The sequence below is a fragment of the Pseudorca crassidens genome, chromosome 8, assembly GCF_039906515.1.
Source record: "Pseudorca crassidens isolate mPseCra1 chromosome 8, mPseCra1.hap1, whole genome shotgun sequence".
Lineage (NCBI taxonomy): Eukaryota > Metazoa > Chordata > Mammalia > Artiodactyla > Delphinidae > Pseudorca > Pseudorca crassidens.
Genome location: NC_090303.1, coordinates 54,208,337 through 54,228,896, shown reverse-complemented (window position 1 = coordinate 54,228,896; position 20,560 = coordinate 54,208,337). Strand labels below are relative to the sequence as shown.

The window sequence follows — 20,560 nt, the reverse complement described above, 5'->3', positions numbered from 1 at the left end:
GTTCATCTAAACTGCTGGATGTCTGGTGCCATTTACTGAGATAGCAATCAAGAGTTGTGTATTAGGGGCTTCCCTGGTGGTGCAGTGGTTGAGAGTCCACCTGCCGATGCAGGGGACACGGGTTTGTGCCCCCGTCGGGGAAGATCCCACATGCCGCGGAGCGGCTGGGCCCGTGAGCCATGGCCGGTGAACCTACGCGTCCAGAGCCTGTGCTCCGCAATGGGAGAGGCCACAGCAGTGGGAGCCCCGCGTACTGCAAAACAAAAAAGTAAAAATAAAAGAGTTGTGTATTAGATTTAGAATTCTGAGATGTCTTTTAGATAGCCAGTGGAATTATTATTTTGGCAGTTGGAATACAGGTCAGGGAGAGGTTGGACGTGAACTTACAAATTGAAGACTGATTCATCCACTACATAGGTGATGTTTAAATACAAAGCATTAGGTAGAATCACTTATGAGTGAGAGTAGACATAGCAGAGGGGTCTGAGGACTGAACTTTGGAGCACCTTATCATTCAGAAATAATGAAGGGAATGATACCTCAAAGGAACCTGAGGCGTGAATGAAGTAAAAGGAAAGCCAGGGTAGCATACTTCTTGTTCATATTATTATTGGCCACAGGAATCATTGTGGGAAGAGCATCGTTGTGTTACCAGGAAGAAGTTACCAGAGTTTATCTCATGTTTCTTTTTCACATTGTACAGCTCTGAAATCAGGATGCATCTTGTAATTGATGGTATCTTAGGACTGTGTCACAGTTTATATGGCAGAATTTTTTCTTGAATATTGGCACATAAAATAATAGTGTATCTCCGAATTGATGCTGTTTTAGCTCTAATGAAATTTAGTATGATGACTGTACAGCACAGCACATACACAGGCAGATTAGTAACATTCATATTCTCTCTCTTTTTCTGTCTGTCTCTCTCACATCATTAAGTATTTGAACACTCTTTCTTGAAAAGGCTTGAGGATCCCATAAGGGAAATTTCATTTTCTTAATATAAAATAACAGGAAACAATTGAACAAGTTCCTGTATATGATATTTGAGGAGGAGGATATTCTAAAGTCACATGGTATATTATCTACACGTTTCTTATTGTATGTCAACTTTGTGATTTGGTGGTAAATATGTTATGCTCAGATTATAAATCCTTCCAATCACAATTTACTCCTCTATCAAGCACATAATTTCCAGTAATTCTTATAAATTTCACAACTAAGATATATCTTGATAAAAGTTATTGAGTACTTTCAATTTGCTAGAAATAAAGGAAAATCATTGCCATGAAAGAGCACTAATAAGTTTTTGTTTGTGATGATTTTACAACTGAATTTTACCTTCAAACATTTAAGAATTGTTTTTAAAATAAAAATTGACACTGAAAATGATTTTAAATTATACAGCTATCAAAAGTCTTATGTAGGGCTTCCCTGGTGGCGCAGTGGTTGAGAGTCCGTCTGCCGATGCGGGGGATGCAGGTTCATGCCCCGGTCCAGGAAGATCCCACATGCTACGGAGCAGCTGGGCTCGTGAGCCATGGCCGCTGAGCCTGCGCGTCTGGAGCCTGTGCTCTGCAACAGGAGAGGCCACAACAGTGAGAGGCCCACGTACCTCAAAAAAAAAAAAAAAAAAAAAAAAGTCTTATGTAACTTGAAGTAGCAAACAACTCATTATTTTACCAAAGCGTAGTAAGTTTTACAGTACATATAGTCATTGAACATTGGTCATGTTCAGGAATTGTTGCATTGTAGCAAACTGATATTAAATATTGGAAATAATATTGAAATTAAATACTGAAAAAATATCAGCAAATTTGCTAGATGTATGGATATAGGACATTACCAATTTATGCAGCTTATTACTGCTCTCAGTGACTTTTTTTTCTTTTTTCTCCTTCAAATTCTGTATTTAATTCATCAGTAAGTTCTGGCAGCATTACCTCCAAATATGTCCCAAATTTGACTACTTCTTCCCTTGTTTATCAACAAAATATTAGTCTAAACCACTGACATCTCTTACCTAGTTTACTGTAAATTCTGTCTAACTTGCTTCCCTTCTTCCTCTCTTGCTACCACACAATCCACTCTTCACACAGCGGCTAGAGTGGTCTTTTTTTTTTTTTTAACAGACTTTATGTTTTAAAAAAGTTTTAGGTTCATAGCAAAATTGAGCAGAAAGCACAGAAAGTTTCCATGTACCCCTGCCCCGATGCTCACCTAGCCCCTCCCACTATAAACATCTCATACCACAGTTGTATGTTTGTTACAATTGATGAGCCTGCATTGACATGTCATTATCACCCAAAGTCCATAGTTTATACTGGTGTTTGCTCTTGTTGTTTTAAGAGAGTATAGTTTACATTAGGATTCACTTTTTGTTTTGAAAAACGTAAAATGTCATCTATCCATCATTATAGCATCATACAGAATAGTTTTACTGCCCTAAAAATCCTCTGTGCTCCACCTGTTCATCCTTTCCCCCCCCCCCACCCCCTGATCTTTTTGCTGTTTCCATAGTTTTGCCTTTTCCAGAATGTCATATAGCTGGAATCATACAGCATGTAGCCTTTTCAAACTGGCTTCTTTCACTTATCAATACGCATTTATGTTTCCTCCATGTCTTGTCAAGGCTTGATTGCTCATTTCTTTGTGCTGAATAACATCTCATTGTCTGGATGTACCAGTTTATTTATCTACTCATCTACTGAAGGACATCTTGGTTGCTTCCAAGTTTTGGCAATTATGAATAAAGCTGCTGTCAACATCTGTGTGCAGGTTTTTGTCTGGACATAAGTTTTCAACTCATTTGGGTAAATACCAAGAAGTCCAGTTGCTGGATCGTATGGTACGAGTACGTGTAGTTTTGTAAGAAACTACCAGACTGTCTTACATACCATTTTGCATTCCCACCGGTAATGAATAAGAGTTCCTGTTACTCGCCAGCATTTGGTGTTTTCAGTGTTTTGGATTTTGGCCATTCTAATAGGTGTAGTGGTATCTCGTTGTTTTATAGAGTTGTCTTTTTATTTTTATTTATTTTTTTAAAATAATTTACTTTTATTTATTTATTTTTAACTTATTCATTGCTGTGCCACACGGCATGTGGGATCTTAGTTTCCTGACCAGGGATCAGACTCACATCCCTTGCAATGGAAGCATGGAGTCTTAACCACTGGACAGCCAGGGAAGTCCTCTAGAGTTGTCTTTTTAAATCCTGAATTTGACTGTGTTGCTCCTCTTTTTAAAGCTTTCCAGTGATTTTCCATTACAACAACTCTCATTTCCAAACTCCTTATGATGACCCACAAGGCCCTGCATAATTTGGCCTCTGCCAAGCCATTCCTTTCTGATTGGTCTACACCTGTGTCATGCTGGTCGTGCACTTTGATTTCCACCCACTTCTTCACCTCATCAGATACCGTTCTCCTCATGGCCACCAGCCAGCTTGGCCCTCTTTCATTCTTCAAACATGCCATGCTCATTTCTGTCTTAGGGCTTTGCACTTGCCATTCCTTTTTCTTGAGGTGTTTTTCTGCCAGATCTGCCCATGACTGCCTCCTTCTCATCAGTCAGGTCTTGGCTTAAATATTAATCTCTAAGAGAGGACTTTCCTAACTCCAGGCACATCTGGATGGATGGATGGATGTGGATCCACTGAGTAACACTGCCAGTGTCCTTCATCAGAAATTGGGAATGATACTGCATCCTCCATGAGCAGTGATGAGGAGTGGAGTCGATCGTGCAAAGCTACTGGCATAGGAGAGGATCTCCATAAAAATGGCCGTTGTTAAGATGCCCGACTCTGCCTCTCCAAGTCTGTACCCATGTCTGTGTACCTTTAACTATGGCCCAGCATTCCTCTCCTCAATGTCGCTCTAGTCTCACTCTAAAGGGTCCCTTTCTTTGCATGGTTGGCATTTCTCACAAATGTCCATCAGCAGCATTCCCGGTTTCCATGACCGTGGTCTCTTCCCATCTCAGAAGCATGCCCTGCTGAGCCTCGGCTGCCTACGACTCAGCCCTCCTCTCCGCCCCCCCTCCATCACTACTCTCTTCTCGTGCGACATCTTCTATTTCACAGCTTCTCCAGCCCTGTGGGTGCCAGGGTCCATGTCTGAACTCTAGGTCAGCCCTAAGCCGATCAGAGAAAGTCACTCTTTACCCATCAGCTAAATGCCCTCCTTTATGTCCGTCAATGCTGCATCAGAAAGTAGGAGAAAATCCTCCTCAGACTGCCACCCTCAAACACACCACCCTTGCAGAGGGCTAGAGGAGAGGAAGCAAGTTAACATTGTTGCCTGAACCTCAGGGCACTCACTTCAGAAGGCTTCTGGGAAAGTTCAGGAAGATCCTGAAGCACGATCCTGATAGGAGGGAATTCATCCACGGATCCAAATGATGCCCTCCCTGGCCTACAGAGAGGAGAGAGGATGGACCAGCTGTGGGGTCTCCGGCTTGACAGGGAAAAAAGTCCGCAGCTCCAGGCACCGAAACATCAGAGTTTGGAGAAGAGAAAGGTTTTATTGCAGGGCCGTGCAAGGAGATGGTTGGCTCATGCCCTAAAATGCCTTGAGCTCCACAGTGACTTTTAAATGTTGGTAATTGAATAGGATACTGCTTGACTGAGGCCGTTTTATAATTTCCTTGTAGTTTGTTTTCATTAGTTTATTACATTGTTATTCTGTTTCGAAGCTGGAGATGAACTGTTATCCTGGCTTACCATTTTGTAGGCAAATATTCATGTCTGTGTCCCTAAGTTGTTCAGCTTCAGTAATGAGTGAAAGATCAATTAAGCACAGCCCCATAATGGATCAAGGCACAAAGATTTTTTTTTTTCCAATCCATTTGAATTTAGAAGGAGACAGCCTGGTTTAATCTGTCTTCTGAAACGCAAGGTCAGTGGACTGGAGGATATTGGCTGCCACTCTTTTTGACACCTTCAATCAATCAACCTTGATTGGCCATGCGGTTGGACTTTGGAGTTAAGAAAATGATGTTTCTTGCCTCCTCTACTAATGCTTGAGATGAAAGTAAAATGAATCTTGATTTCAAATTTTAAACAAATGGCAAAGTTTAGTTTTCATGTATTATTCAAGCCTGGTCTGTAAGACATACAAAATATATTTCAATGAAGAGCTAGGTTGCATTATTTTCCTTTAAAAATAGAATTAAATTTGAAAACAACCATGATGAAAAAATAACTTACAAATATGTGTGTCACAGAATCCTTTATTTTTTACCCAAACATCATATTTATATCTAAAGGGACAATGAATTCTTGCTAATGAGATGAAATAGAAAAATAGCTTGTTAGTTCACGTTTCCCTGATGATCATGAAAATGGTTTGCATTCCAGAGATTGGTGTGTACATGTTTATTAGAAGAGTTATAGGTTCAGATGGGACCCAGATAATCTGTCTACAAAGACAAAGCTAAGCAGAACAGTGGAAGCAGAATGATCCAGAACGTTTGGGCTTCTGCTCATACAATATCCAGAATTAGAAACTGGTCACTTTATTTGTTGCAGTTGGGGTGTGAGGGTGGGGAGGGGTCACCTAAGCGGGATTCTTTGTTTTATTTGGTGATGTTTTCCTTGTTTGCCCAGATTTGTTCTGTGGAATGGTTGTACAATTTAACACTGAGCATGACAGCACCATCTCCTTCTCCTCACCCCCTCTTCCCATCCCTGATGTTTTTTCCACGAGTGTGGCCTTGGTCTTGGCCTTGGCATAGCTCATGTTAACAAAGCCCAGCAACGTATTCTCTTTGAGCGGGTTGATTCTCTTTTGCTTGGAATGTCTGGTGGAGGGAACTTTTTACTTACCCTTGTGGAGATTCGTTTCCAGCATGTTCTCCAGCAGTGTGATGCCTAGTCTTTTGGAGTCATGTTTGGGTTGAAAACTTCGACATGTTTCATGTTACTCAAAAAAAAAAGCATATTTTCTGCTTTAGATTTCATTTCTGCCAAGAGATAGGCTCTATTACATGTCCACACATGTTGTCCACTTATTTCTAAGTGTTCTTAGAGGAATAGTAACATTCCAGTTTTGGAAACGCGGCAACATTGCCTAAGCCTTCCTTACAGGTGTTTTTCCAAAAACATGGCCATAGTCAGCATGTCTCCAAAATTTTTATCCCAGTGTTTCTTTGTGGCTTCTACATGACAGATTTAGATTTAGATTTTGCCTGTGAATTGGTTTCCAGAGTTCTAGGCTGTGAGGGCCTGTAGAGGCCCCTAGAGTCCCTGTTCCCTAAAATGTCTATGGAAAAGCACACCCCCTTCCCCAACATCACACACACAATAAATAACCTGCAGTGGCAAAATGATGACAAGGACCTGAATAATTCAGCACAAGTTTTGTTTTGGGTGGAAAAATAAAGGGAAGTCTTCCTCATCCATATTTTTACAGGGTCATTTTCCTAGGAAAAAAATGTCACTTCTGACTGTAAATCTAAGAAGGATTGAGCAGTCAGGCTATGGTCAGTACTAGAAAAAGATGAATGGAAACTGCTGTGGCATAATTAGGTATCAATATGGAGTCAGAAACACATCAATTTCACTCCGGAGTAAAACATAAAGCAATCAAGAGGTCCAAGTGAGGATAACCAGTCATGATGACAAACACTGGGAAGTAGAGTCAGATCCACTAAACAGAAGTCAGCAAGGGTAGCTACAGAGGTTGAGGAAATTCAGGAGGAAGATAGAAGGGTCGCCAGCTAAGAGGAGGTGGCCTGGGAGCCCTAACTCCAATGATCAAGTGGGTGCTTTGCCTAGCTTGTAAGTTACTTCTCGGAGATTCCAGGTCCCTTTGGATCTACTAGCCTATGGCGCTATGAACTATGACTGTCTCATAGAGAAGATAGAGAGCAATAAGATCTCTCCCATCATTGTCTGAAGGTTTCCTATCAAATGGCCCTCCTTCAGATTACCAGGCATTGATTTTAGTTGTTAAATCATTAAACATATTAAAATTTCCACTGAATTTGCCAGGATAAACCACGGACTTCAGTACATATGCCTCTACAGTGGAAAATCCCATATTGTTGCAAAGGTGAGAGTACCAGTGGGAATACACCACTGAGGTGGAATATAGAGAAAAATAGAATAGAGAGAGGAATAGAGAGAGAAATAGAGAGGCAAAATACATATTATAAGTCCAAGAGCTTATGATATAGTGTGGCAGACAAACAGACAACTACAAATATAGTTATGCTATTGCATGAGATAATTTCAACTGGGATATATATAAAGGGCATCTACTGTAGGTAGAATGAAACACTGCACTCAATAACATTGAAGAAATAATCTGTGTAACAATAATATATGGCAAAGTGGGCTCAATGTCATAGGAGGAATAAACCACTCCTCAGAGAATCAGGGAGGGAAGCTAATTCATGAATGATAGTGCAAAAGTATGAGGTTAAAGAGAAGTAAGGGCTAGATAATGCAGAATTTGTTTACAGATGGTAGTAGTTAGTTTGGAGTACAGAATATGTTAATAAAAAGAAGGAGGTATGGATAAAATTAAAAGTAAAAAAAATTAATATTTCTTGTGAACTTGTGATACTTTGGCCATGGTATATTGAAATTTACATATATTACTTCATTTATCTTCACAACCACACTATCAAGGTGAACATTATTATCATCAATTTAGAAATAAAAAGATCAAGACCCAGACAACTATAACTTGATTTAGATCAAACAGAAAATAAGAAGGGAAGCCAGAATTTGAACCAATGATATTGGAGTCTTTCCATTACAACATGCTGCATCGTAAAAAAAAAAAAAAAAAAAAAAAAAAAAAAAAAGTCAGATGAGACCAAAACACTCTCTCTCATAAACCAAAGCCTGAGAGCCTCCTGGGTTCATGCATGAACTACATGAATTCATTGCATGAATTGTCCTTAATAATAATTTAAGAAACATCTACTCAAATTTTTTCACACTCTTCCACCTCACCCATCACATGCTCTGGTTTCTGATAAGAAAGTACAAGCCCAAAATACTTGTTCATTTTCCTTCCAAAGTCAGAATTAAATGTGGTAAGTTCTGTTCAAAAGCTTAGAATAGGGTGAAGGAAATGTAGTCCCACATTCTGCAGTGTTTTGCCAAAATTAGTTGTAAGCATGACATTAATTCTTCTTCAATCATACATTAATTCATTAAATCACTTAACATTATTATATTACTGACAAGAAAACAGCAATACTATGTGGGTTTGTGCTCTTTACTAACTATATTTACTCTTAAAAATACACAGAATATCTTTTGTTTTCTGAAAACTTATTTGCAGTCCTTAATCATAAGGCTTAAATAGATTGAATGAATGATGTACGAGAAAGTGGCTAGCCTGGTGTCTGACATATTTAGATTATTAAATGCATATTAATTCATGCATAGAATTTAATTACATTTTATTAATTGAAACAAATCAGCTGTGGGGAGTTAGTTTAGATATCAAAATAGTGCCCATGATACTCACTGCATGAATTATCCCCTCCCAAAATGTAAATTTGTTTTCAGACAATATTTTATAGCATAAAGTATCAGAAGGCAGTATCATGTCTTTTTAATTTGCCTTGTAAGAACAATGCGAACAGGAAGTAGGCACTGGATTCTCTTAACAAGGATAACTAACTCATCTCCCTTTCTGCCTTCTACTCTCCAAATAATTACCTTTATTTTTTTCCCCTATTTATACTTCCTATCCTTCTGAGCATTTTGATCACTACTGACCACTCTCAAATCCATTGCTGTGTTTGAGGAGCAACAGGAATATTGAGGGTAAATAAAACTTTAAAATGGCGAAAGAATTCTTGGATGTAGATTCGGAAATAAAAAGATGCTTTTGGACAAAATATGCTTTCTTAGGTTGGGTTTCCTAGAAACAAAAACTGAGTTGTGTGTATTGTGCAAGTGGTTTACTAAGCAGAAACCTGTGGGGAAGTGAGGGAAACACCACGGGATAGTAGAAGAACCTTGGTAAAAAGATAAAGTCAGCCGAAGGCTAGCCACAGTCTCATCTCCTGTGGATTTCAGGAGAATGGACCACACCACAGAATTGTTCTGATTTGCGGCAAGGTAGCTGGACTTTTACATCCTATTTCAGTCAGTTATTGACTCTGGAGGGTGAAACCTCCCAGGAATCCCTGGGAGAGGTGACACTTTTCAGTCTAGATCAGTTGTTCTCAATGTATGGTCCCCAGATCAGCACCACCTGGGAACTTGTTAGCAATGATGGTTTCTTGGACCTCAGCCCAGACCTACTGAATCAGAAATTCTGGGGGTGGAGCCCAGCAATCTGTGGTTTAACAAGCTCTCCAGGTGATTCTGATGCACAATGAAGTTTGAGAACCACTGGCTGAGGGCAATTCTCCAGAGGAGAAAGCTGTGAGCCCTTAGCAGCTGATCTGCACCGTATTGTTGGTTCAATTGCCCTGGATGCCGACAGCATCCACCACGTAGGCAAATTGCTTCAATTGTGTTATAGTAAGTCATCCTTCTTGTTTTAACCACCATTGTAGCCTCTGTAAGCATCATAGTTTAAGATCTGCCCTCCATGCATACGCTAGTTATACCTCATTCTGGAGAACCAGACAATCTACCTAAATCACTTTGCTTTGGCATCTTGCCTTCATCATTACTTACTCCCCTTCTCAGGAAGAGTCCTCCTCCTGGGGACTAGTTTTCAAATATAAACCAATCAATCCAGAGCCCACTTCCCCCAACCCATTGGGCTGTGTGCCTACAGACCACTACACACCTGCCCAAATGACCCCCAAGGCCAAGTAGGAGACAACTTGGGACAGCCCCTTTGCCCCAGAGCCCACTGAAATTATTCGAACTAGCCAATCCTAAACTTGCTTATTTGCCTCACCTGTTCCTTCCAGAGCACGCCACAATCAAGACCCTTGCCCACAATTCCTCTCTCTCCCTCTGCCTCTCGACCTGCCTGGCTCTCAGAGCTTCCCTGTGTGTCCTCCCGTGGCGTGGCCTGCCTCGCCGTCTTGGGAAGGGTGAGTAATAGCTTATTACTATTTTCCATGGCAGTTGTTTTCCTGACCTGTTGGCCTTACTGTACCTCAAATTTCCATTAATATGCTACATTTAAAATCACCTCTCCTTAACAATCCACTCATAGGAGGTGCACATTAGATTCAAAGGTGGATTGAAGCGTCATACCACAGTGTGTGTGAAACCAATTGGCAAATCACTTCTGCGGATTTGAATTAAAATTTCAAGTTGGGGTGGATAAGGGGAAAGAGATTCCAAACAGATGCCATATAAAATTCTATCTCACGTAATTCTCACAATGTGAGAGCAAACAGACTCAAAGTTCACTGCAGAGCTAGGGCAAATATTTGAGTCTTCCACATAAGACTTTGCCTAGAAAAGAAATTCAACTTGCCCTCTGTGTGAGGATTTAAATAATCTTTTCCTTTCAACATCACGCTTTGATTGCAAACATCCCTTTTGTGCTCACATGCAAAACACAGTTAAGATTTTTATTATGAAAGCTGTAGTATGTATATTTTTGGTCAGAACAAAATAACAACGAACGATTCACTGTTCGCTTTCACAGTGAGAATATACATGCCAAGGTTGAAACTGAAGGTGAGAAATAAACATTAAAAATACTGAGTATAAAACTAATGTAATTATATTACGAAGCAATTTTCCTGCAGTAAGCAATGTGACATGTATTCTTCGGCATTGATTTGCATTGATTATTTCTGTGAATTGTTCAGAGTCAGAGGCGGTACTTTATGATGTGTTGATTCTTGTTCATGAATGTGTGTTTCAATTTTGAGTGAAGATATTTTATTTATCATGGACTTAAAAAGTGTGAACACAGTCCCAGCTCTGGTGACCTTGTCTTTCAGGTATTCTCTGGTGTACCAAACAGAGAAAACTGCAGGAGATGCATTTATCTTCATCATGTGTGTTTGATAGCAGTTATTGAATTTTTAAACTTAAATAGTTTTCAGGCTATTCTAGAGTCCAAAATTTTCTGCCACATTTTCTATCTTATAAGTGATTTATTTGTGGGTCCAAAGCACCAGAGGCTATAAAGCTACGGGCCAAAAGATTCTTGCTCTGTATATAGATTAAAAGGTTTATCTTACTGGAGGTACAGCTAACTCTTTGCATAGATGCCAAAACCCAATGGTGTGTGACATGGACAACAGGTCGTATAATCTCCAGTGGTCAGAGCTGGGCTGGACATTGGTATCTTTCTCCCTTGTGAAATACTCCATAGTTAAAAGAGTTTTCAGTTACCTGATGATTAAGAATCATTACCTGCATAATTCAAGATTTAATTCTACTTCTGATGTTAGCAGAACAATGGAAAGAATAATGTTTGATTGTTTACAGGACGGTTATCTAAGCTTTTAACATGGGGAAATGTTAGACGGCTTAGCAATACCAGGCAAGACTAAAACTCACTGTGATGATATAACAGAGGCTCTATTCCAAGACACATAGATTTGTTTATAAGATTTAGTTTTTACTTGGGGGGAAAAAGATTAAGACTTACAACTCGAAACCCACAGCATTTAAAATGCATTATTCTCTCCAGCTGGTAAACTTTTTAAGCACAGAAAATTGCTTTCTTTATTAGTACCTCCTGGTTGTCTGTTTCATCACTCCTAACAAATTCAATTAAACATGATTGTGGCAAAATAAGGGTAATGGTAATGACAATATTAGTAATACTAGCTGTAATTTCATAAATGTTTGTAGGTATCAGACCTTGTCCTAGGTGCTTTGGTTGTGTATTTTCTTAATCATCAGAGCAATCCCATTAGGTTCATTTTCCAGGTGAGCAGAAGTTGAGCTCATAAGCCTATATATGGGACACTGGAATCGGGCAGACTGGGCTCAAATCCAGGCTCTGCCACTGGCAAGGTGGGTGACCATGGTTGTATTACTTGACCTCTGACACACATTATTTGACCTTTAAATAGTTGACTACTTGAAGGATCCTTAAAGAGAATGCTGTTTATAATGTGAATAATACCTCTGATACGGATTGTTAGCTTTTCTTCTGTCATGTCCCTTGATTGAGTTCCCTCCTATCCACATTCACAGTGGCTTTATGGTTTATTTCACCTAGACAAAGCCCATTCTTTTCCCTTGCCACCAGTGATATTCTAGAGCAAACTGTATCGGCTCATGAGAACACATGGTTAAATATTCAGGAATTCAGAAATCCTGTTATTAAACCATTGGCAGCTTGAAATCAGCCACAGTTGGGAGTGTTTACACCAGGTAAATCTGTAAACTCTACAAATCAGGGCTTTTCCCCACCCATGTCCTGCAGGAGATCCAGTTTACCAGCACGTCAACCTTTACACTGCCAGCAGAGGAATATTCAAAAACATGCATTTAATCACTTTTTGATACACTCCTATTCACTTTCCAATCCTAGAGTCCAGACTACTCAGGGATCACTTATAATTATTTTTATACTTGAATGCAGTCAGGCTTTCCAGCCACTCCAACTCTCACTTTTTGGTTCATACGTGTTTACACTGTATTAGAGCAACTCTTGACCTCTTATTCCCCAGACATATCATGAACTCCATGTTGTCATTCATGCTGTTTTCGTCTGCCTAGAATTCCCTTCATATGATGTATACTAAGCAAACTTATTTTTTGAATCTTTCATTGTTCAGTTTTGTCTTCTAATCTAACTTCTTAAAGCCCCTCATACCCCCGGGGAGAAATGGGGAGGGGGACAAAATCTCCCATAGCTCTTTTTTACAGCACATGTGTAAATGTGAACACTGTGCTTATCACACTCATTTATATTTGCTTAGTTATCTAGCTGAGTATACCCAACGTCTGAGGTGATGGTTTATTACCTAGAATACAGTAGGCATTGGTCAAAGAAAAATTGCACCAGATGGAGGTAAATAAGCAAGGAAGACTTTAGCCAGTACTACCGCAACAGGGGAGAAAGAATGAACTCAACTGTCCTGAGAGAAAAGTTAAGAGAGTTCTTAAGCACTGGGGTGAGGGAGTGGAAGAGTACTAAATGATGTTGGATAAGCAGGTTGGTCAATGTGATTACTGCCCTCCATGTAACTGGCATTATCAAAGTTGGAATTTTACACTCCCCAGAGACAGGGATATAGGAGCTCTGCTTTTGTGATGATTACATTTCAAAGAGAGAGTTTTCAGGTCTTTTTTTCTTAGTCTTTGTTCAGTTTTACTGAGATTATCGACACACAACATTGTGTAAGTTTAACGTATATAACATAATGACTTGATAAGTGTGTATATTGTAAAATGATTATCACATAAGTGAGTTTGGTTAATATACATTAGCTCATATAATTACAGTTTTTTCCTAGTGATAACTTTTAAGATAACTTTCAAGTATACAAGGTTGTTCACTATAGTCTTCGTGATGTAAATTATATCCCCAGAACTTATTTATCCTAAAATCGTAAGTTTGTACCTTTCGACAAGCTTCACACATTCTACCCACTCCCCTGTCCCCACCCCCTTCCCCGCCTCTGGCAACCACCAGTGTGTTCTCTGTATCTATAAGCCATGAGTTTGTTTTCTTGTTTGTTTCTGTTTTTAAGATTCTGTATATAAGAAGTGATATCATACAGTATTTGTCTTGCACTTTCAGACTTAATTCACTTAGCATAATGCCTTCAAGGTTCATTCTTGTGGTTGCAAATGGCAGGATTTCCTTTCTGTGGCTGAATAGTATTCCTGTGTGTGTGTGTGTGTGTGTGTGTGTGTGTGTGTGTGTACATATTCACATTTTCTATGTTCAGTCATCTGCTGATGGAAACTTAGGTTATTTTCATGTCTTGGCTATTATAAATAATTCTGCAATGAACATGGGAATGCAGTTATCTTTTCAAGATAGTGATTTTGTTTTCTTTGGATTGCAGAAGTAGAATTGCTGGATCATATCTCCATCCTGCTTTCCACAGTAGCTATACCAATATAAATTTCCACCAACAGTATACATGGGGTCCCTTTTCTCCCATCCTCACCAGCGTTTATTATCGTTTGTGTTTTTGATGATAGCCATTCTCATAGGCGTGACCTGAGATCACATTATGGTTTTGCTTTGCATTTCCCTGATGATTAGTAACGTTGAGCCCCTTTTCATGTACCTGTTGGCCATTTGAATATCTTGGAGAAAATGTCTGTTTAGGTCCTATGCCAATTTTTTAATTGGATTGTTGTTTTGCTACTGAGTTCCTTATATATTTTGGATATTAACCCCTTACCATATGTGTGGTTTGCAAATATTTTCTTACATTCTGTAGGTTGCCTTTTCATTTTGTTGATCCTTTCTTGTGCTGTGCAGAAGCTTTTTAGTCTAATGTAGTCCTACTTGTTTAACTTGGCATTTGTTGCTTGTGCTTTAGGTGTCATATCCAAAAAATCATTTCCAAGACACGTCAGGAAGCTTTTCCCCTATGTTTCCTTCTACAAGTTTTACGAATTTGGACCTTACATTTAAGTGTTTGATCCATTTTGCGTAAATTTTTGTGCGTGGTTTAAGATAGGAGGTCTATGTTTGTTCTTTTTTACTTTTTTTTTATAGAGTATTATGAAATATCTTTAAAACCCAAATGCACTTTATTTTTTTTTAAATATTATTTATGTATTGTTTGGCTGCATTGGGTCTTTATTGCTGTGTGTGGGCTTTCTCTAGTTGCTACGAGTGGGAGCTACTCTTCATTGCAGTGCATGGGCTTCTCGTTGTGGGGGCTTCTCTTGTGGCAGAGCACAGGCTCTAAGCACATGGGCTTCAGTAGTTGCAGCACATGGACTCAGTAGTTGTGGCTTGTGGGCTCTAGAGTGCAGGCTCAGTAGTTGTGGTGCACGGGCATGTGGGATCCTCCGGGACCAGGGCTCGAACCTGTGTCCCCTGCATTGGCAGGCAGATTCTTAACCACTGTGTCACCAGGGAAGTCCTATGTTCATTCTTTAGTATGTGACTATCCAATTTTCCCAGAACTATTTATTAAAGAGACTGTCTTTCCCCAAGGAGGTTTCTTGGCTCCCTTGTCAAATATTAGTTGACCTATATGCATGAGTTTATTTCTGGTCTTATTTCTACAGTCAGGAAGATACCTGTCTAAAGTCTAGTCAAGCTGAGGGGAACATCAAGTTGATCTTTTCTTTTCTAAATTTTTATTTTTTTATTGAAATATTTTTGATACATAACACTGTGTAAATTTAAGGTGTACAACATGTTAATTTGATACATTACTATTTAATATGATTACTATATATGTTTATATGTAATATGATTACTATCCCCAGTGTAGTCATAGTTAGCACCTCCATGTTACATGATAATAATTTCTTTTTTGTGGTTGGACTAATTAAAATCTCGTCTCTTAGCAAGTTTGATGTTTATAATACAATATTGTTGTCTATATCACTATAGTGTGCCTTCAGTCTCTAGGACTTATTTACTACTTGTTGCAAGTGTGTGCCCTTAACAACATCTCTTTCCTCTACTCCCTACCTAGCCTCTGGGAATAACCATTTTATGCCCTGTTATTATGAGTTTGGCTTTTTTAGATTCCACAGATAAGTGATATCATACACTATTTATCTCTCTCTACTTGATTTACATCACTTAGCATAATGTCCTCAAGGTCCATCCATGTTGGGTTTTTTTCTTACGTTTTATTATAAAAATTTTCAAAATAAAAAAAGTAGAATAATATAATGAACCCCCAAATATTTATCACCCAGTTTCAAAAATTATTAATTTGTGACCAATCTTATTTTATCTCTATTCCTACCTACCTACTTTGCCTCCAGGGTTTTTTTTTCCATCAGAATTTTTTTTTTAATTGGAGTAGAGTTGATTAACAATGTTGTATTAGTTTCAGGTGTACAGCAAAGTGATTCAGTTATACATATATATGTATCTATTCTTTTTCAAATTCTTTTCCCATTTAGTTTATTACACAGTATTGAGCAGAGTTCTCTGTGCTATACAGTAGGTCCTTGTTGGTTATCTATTTTTAATATAGCAGTGTATACATGTCAGTCCCAAACTCCCAATCTGTCCCTCCCCACCAGTAACCATAAGTTCATTTTCTAAGTCTGTTTCTGTTTTGTAAATAAGTTGGTTTGTATCATTTTTTTTTAGACTGAGCATTTAAGTGATGTCATGTGATATTTGTCTTTCTCTTTCTGACTTATTTCACTCAGTATGATAATCTCCAGATCCATCCACGTTGCTGAAAATGGCATTATTTCATTCTTTTTAATGGCTGAGTAATATTCCATTGTATATATGTACCACATCTTCATTATCCATCTATCGATGGATATTTAGGTTGCTTCCATGTCTTGGCTATTGTTAACAGCACTACTATGAACGTTGGGGTGCATGTATCCTTTTGAACCATGTTTTCCTCTGGATATATGCGTATGAATGGGATTACTCGATCATATGGTAGCTCTATTTTTAGGTTCTTAAGGAACCTCCATACTGTTCTCCATAGTGGCTGCACCAATTTACATTCCCACCAGCAGTGTAGGAGGGTTCCCTTTTCTCCACACCCTCTCCAACATTTATTGTTTATAGAATTTTTGATGATGGCCATTCTGACTGGTGTGAGGTGGTACCTCACTGTAGTTTTGATTTGCATTTCTCTAATGATTAGCAATATTGAGCAGCTTTTCATGTGCTTCTTGGCCATTTGTATGTCTTCTTTGGAGAAATGTCTATTTAGGTCTTCTGCCCGTTTTTTTTTTTTAACATCTTTATTGGAGTATAATTGCTTTACAGTGGTGTGTTAGTTTCTGCTTTATGACAGAGTGAATCAGCTATACATGTACATATATCCCCATATCTTCTCCCTCTTGCATCTCCCTCCCACCCTCCTTATCCCACCCCTCTAGGTGGACACAAAGCACCGAGCTGATCTCCCTGAGCTATGCGGCTGCTTCTTACTAGCTGTCTGTTTTACATTTGGTAGTATATACATGTCCATGCCACTCTCTCACTTTCGATTGGGTTTTTTTTTGGTATTGAGCTGCATGAGCTCTTTGTAAATTTTGGAGATTAATCCTTTTTGGTCTCATCGTTCGCAAATATTTTCTCCCATTCTGTGGGTTGTCTTTTCATTTTATAGTTTCCTTTGCTATGCAAAAGTTTTTGAGTTTGATTAGTGCCATTTGCTTATTTTTGTTTTTACTTCCCTTACTCTAGGAGACAGATTGAAAAAGATATTGCTGCGATTTATGTCAAAGAGTGTTCTGCCTATATTTTCCTGTAAGAGTTTTATAGTATCCAGTCTTAAATTTAGGTCTTTAATCCATTTTGAGTTTATTTTTGTTGATCATGCTTAATAATGTCTTAAGAATTACTTTGACCAGTGATGTGAATCCCATTAGTCAATGCATTCTAACCATGTTTATGGCTAAAAGCAATTAATATGCTAACTTTTTATACAGACTTTTAGTAATTTTCTAAATGGTTACTACCAATTGATGTTATTTTGGGGGTATTTTCCTATCAGTCTATCTAAATATATGTTCCTGAAGAGCTGTGTGCAAATAAATGTTTTATAAATAACATCATATTTTAAATATAGTAAAATAGTTGACTATTTAAAGGTCCCTTCAAGGGAAGGTTATTTATATTGGTGATAATACCACAGAATTAAATGTTTTATAAAAATGTATCTCTTATACTGATCACCCTTGAAAAGAATTGAGGTACTTTTGGTGTGCTAGGGATATTCTGTTTCTTGATTTCAATTCAGGTTACACAGGTGTTCGTGAAAATTCATTAAACTTTACCTTTATATGTGCACTTTTTCTGAACATAATGTTCCTAAATGCACATTTTTCTGACTATTTATTATGCCTCAGTATAAAAAGACATAGAAAAAATGACTTGAAATTTGGAATTCAGGCCTTGGCTTACAGACCTAAGGCAAGTTGCTTAACTGCTGTGCGTGTCAGTTTCTGGATCTGTAATGTAATATCACTTACCTGATGTACTTATTGTTTAGATCAAAAGGAATCATGTGTAGAAAGTACAGTATATAAACCATGTTATGTAGAAATATGAGTTATTATGAATATATTAATGTTCATAATATTCCATCTTATTTAGGGTTTAACTTGTAACCCTGTAGTGGAAAATGATTGACATACTATGCAATTTGTTTATGCTAAATTAATTAATTTTATTTTATTTTTCCTTTCCTTTTTTTATTGAAGTATAGTTGATTTACAATGTTGTGTTGGTTTCAGGTGTACAGCAAGGTGATTCAGTTATACATACACACCTATTTTTTTCAGATTCTTTTCTTTATAGGTTATTACAAGATACTGAATATAGTTCCCTGTGCTATACAGTAGGTCCTTATTGGATATTTATTTTTAATATGTATGTATATGTCAATCCCAAACTCCTAATTTATCCCTCCCCCCTCTTTCCCCTTTGGTAACTGTAAGTTTGTTTTCTATGTCTGTGGGCCTGTTTCTGTTTTATATACAAGTTCATTTGTATCCTTTTTTTTGGGGATTACACATTTAAGCAATATCATATGATATTTGTTTTGTCTGGCTTACTTCACTTAGTATGATAATCTCTGGGTCCATCCATGTTGGTAAAATGGCATTATTTCATTCTTTTTAATTGCTGAATAATAGTCCGTGGTATAAGTATACCACAACTTCTTTGTCCATTCATCTGTCAGTGAACATTTAGGTTGTTTCCATGTGTTGGCTATTGTAAATAGTGCTACAATGAACATTGGGGTGCATGTATCTTTTCGAATTATGCTTTTCTCTGAATATATGCCCAGGAGTGGGATTGCAGGATCATATAGTAAGTCTATTTTTAGTTTTTTAAGGAAGCTCCATACTGTTCTCCATAATGGCTGTATCAATTTACATTCCAGCCAACAGAGTAGGAGGGTTCCTGTTTCTCTACACCTTCTCCAGCATTTATTATTTGTGAACATTTTAATAATGGCCATCGGACAGGTGTGAGGTGATACCTCATTGTAGTTTTGATTTGCATATCTTTATTTTTGCCTTTAATAACAAATTTTCATCTCCTGGTCTTATTATAAGGATTTTATCTGGGGGAGGAAAACCTTGTTTCCACTTTTTAACATTTTATATAAAAATTCATAACAGAGTAAAGTCGAAAAAAAGTACAGTAAAACTTGTACATCTACCGCCTAGGTTTTCCCATTTCCTCTTTTTTTTCAATATATAGTTTTTTACTTCAAGTAAAATTAACCTATATAAGTGTACAGTCTTCTGAGTTTTGATAGACAAATACATATGTGTCACCACCACCATATGAGAATATATAATATTTCCTTTTCCCCAAAGGTTCCCAAGTGCCAGTCTGTGCTTATTCCCTGCCTCCTCCCCACCCAGTACCTGGAAAGGACTGATATTTCTGTCCCCAATAGTTTTTGCCTTTTACAGAATGTTATTAAATGGACTCTTCTAGTATTTAGGCTTTTGAATTGGATTTATTTTTCATTTAAAATAATGCCATTGAGGTTCATCAATGTCATTGTATTTATTAGTAGTTTTTTTCTTTTTTCTTGCTGAATATTGTACCATTATTTAGCTGTACCATAATTTATCTATTCACCAGGTGGTTAACATTTTAATTATCTCCTGTTTCTGGCAATTATGAATAAAGGTGCTAAAAAGATTCACCAGTTTATTTTTTTTTTGTATGGAAGAAGCATTGTAGTCCTAAGGAGTGAAATTTCTGAAACTTAAGATAATGTGTATGTAACTTCAAATGACATTGGAAAACTATTTTCCAAAGTGGTTGTATCACTTTGCATTCTCACAACAATGTATGAGGGCCCTAATTGCACCTCATCCTCACCAGAACTTGGAGTTTTCAGGGGTTTATTATTTTTTTGTAATAGATATGTAGTGATCTCATTATGATTTTAGTTTTCATTTCCATAATGACTAATGATATTGGGTAACTTCATGCTCGTATGCTTGTTTGCTATCCATGTCTTTCCTAGCATGTTTGTGAAAAGTTTGTCCTTTAAAAAAAATGGAATGTTTATGTTCTCCTAGGGAAATTGTGAGAATTCTTTTCATTTTCTGTGTGTGAGTTTTTTATCAATATTTCTTGCAAATATTTCTCTATTTTCATATTTGCATTTATATTCATTTTCAGTCCAACTTATTTTTCCTCCCTTCTTTCTTTGGGTTTAGTTTTCTCTTCCCTTTTTAATTTCTTGAGATGCAGGATTAGATTTACTTTGAGATTTTTATTTTCCAATGTAAACACATTATGTATAAACTCTCATTTAGGCAATATAGCTGCATCTCACACATTTATATGTATTTTTTATTCCATCCAGAATGTTTGTTAATTTCCTTTGTGACTTCCTCTTTGACACAGTGTTATTATCAGTGTTTCTAGTATTCAGGTGTTTGGGGGGATTCTTCAGATATCTTTTTAATACTTACGCTGTTCAGTTTGTTCCCAGTTCTTTAAATCTGTTGAGCTTAATTTTAAGGTCCAAAATATGGTCA

At 37.7% G+C, this 20,560-nt stretch overlaps 1 long non-coding RNA gene across 1 annotated transcript in view; it reads left to right on the top strand.

Annotated features, from left to right (window-relative positions):
- The window catches only part of LOC137229089 (uncharacterized), a 236,600-nt gene that overhangs the window by 125,004 nt on the left and 91,036 nt on the right, over positions 1-20,560 (top strand). The window contains exon 2 of the long non-coding RNA XR_010945527.1: positions 9,898-10,023. This is a non-coding gene — a long non-coding RNA (uncharacterized lncRNA). The remainder of the gene's footprint in view (positions 1-9,897; positions 10,024-20,560) is intronic.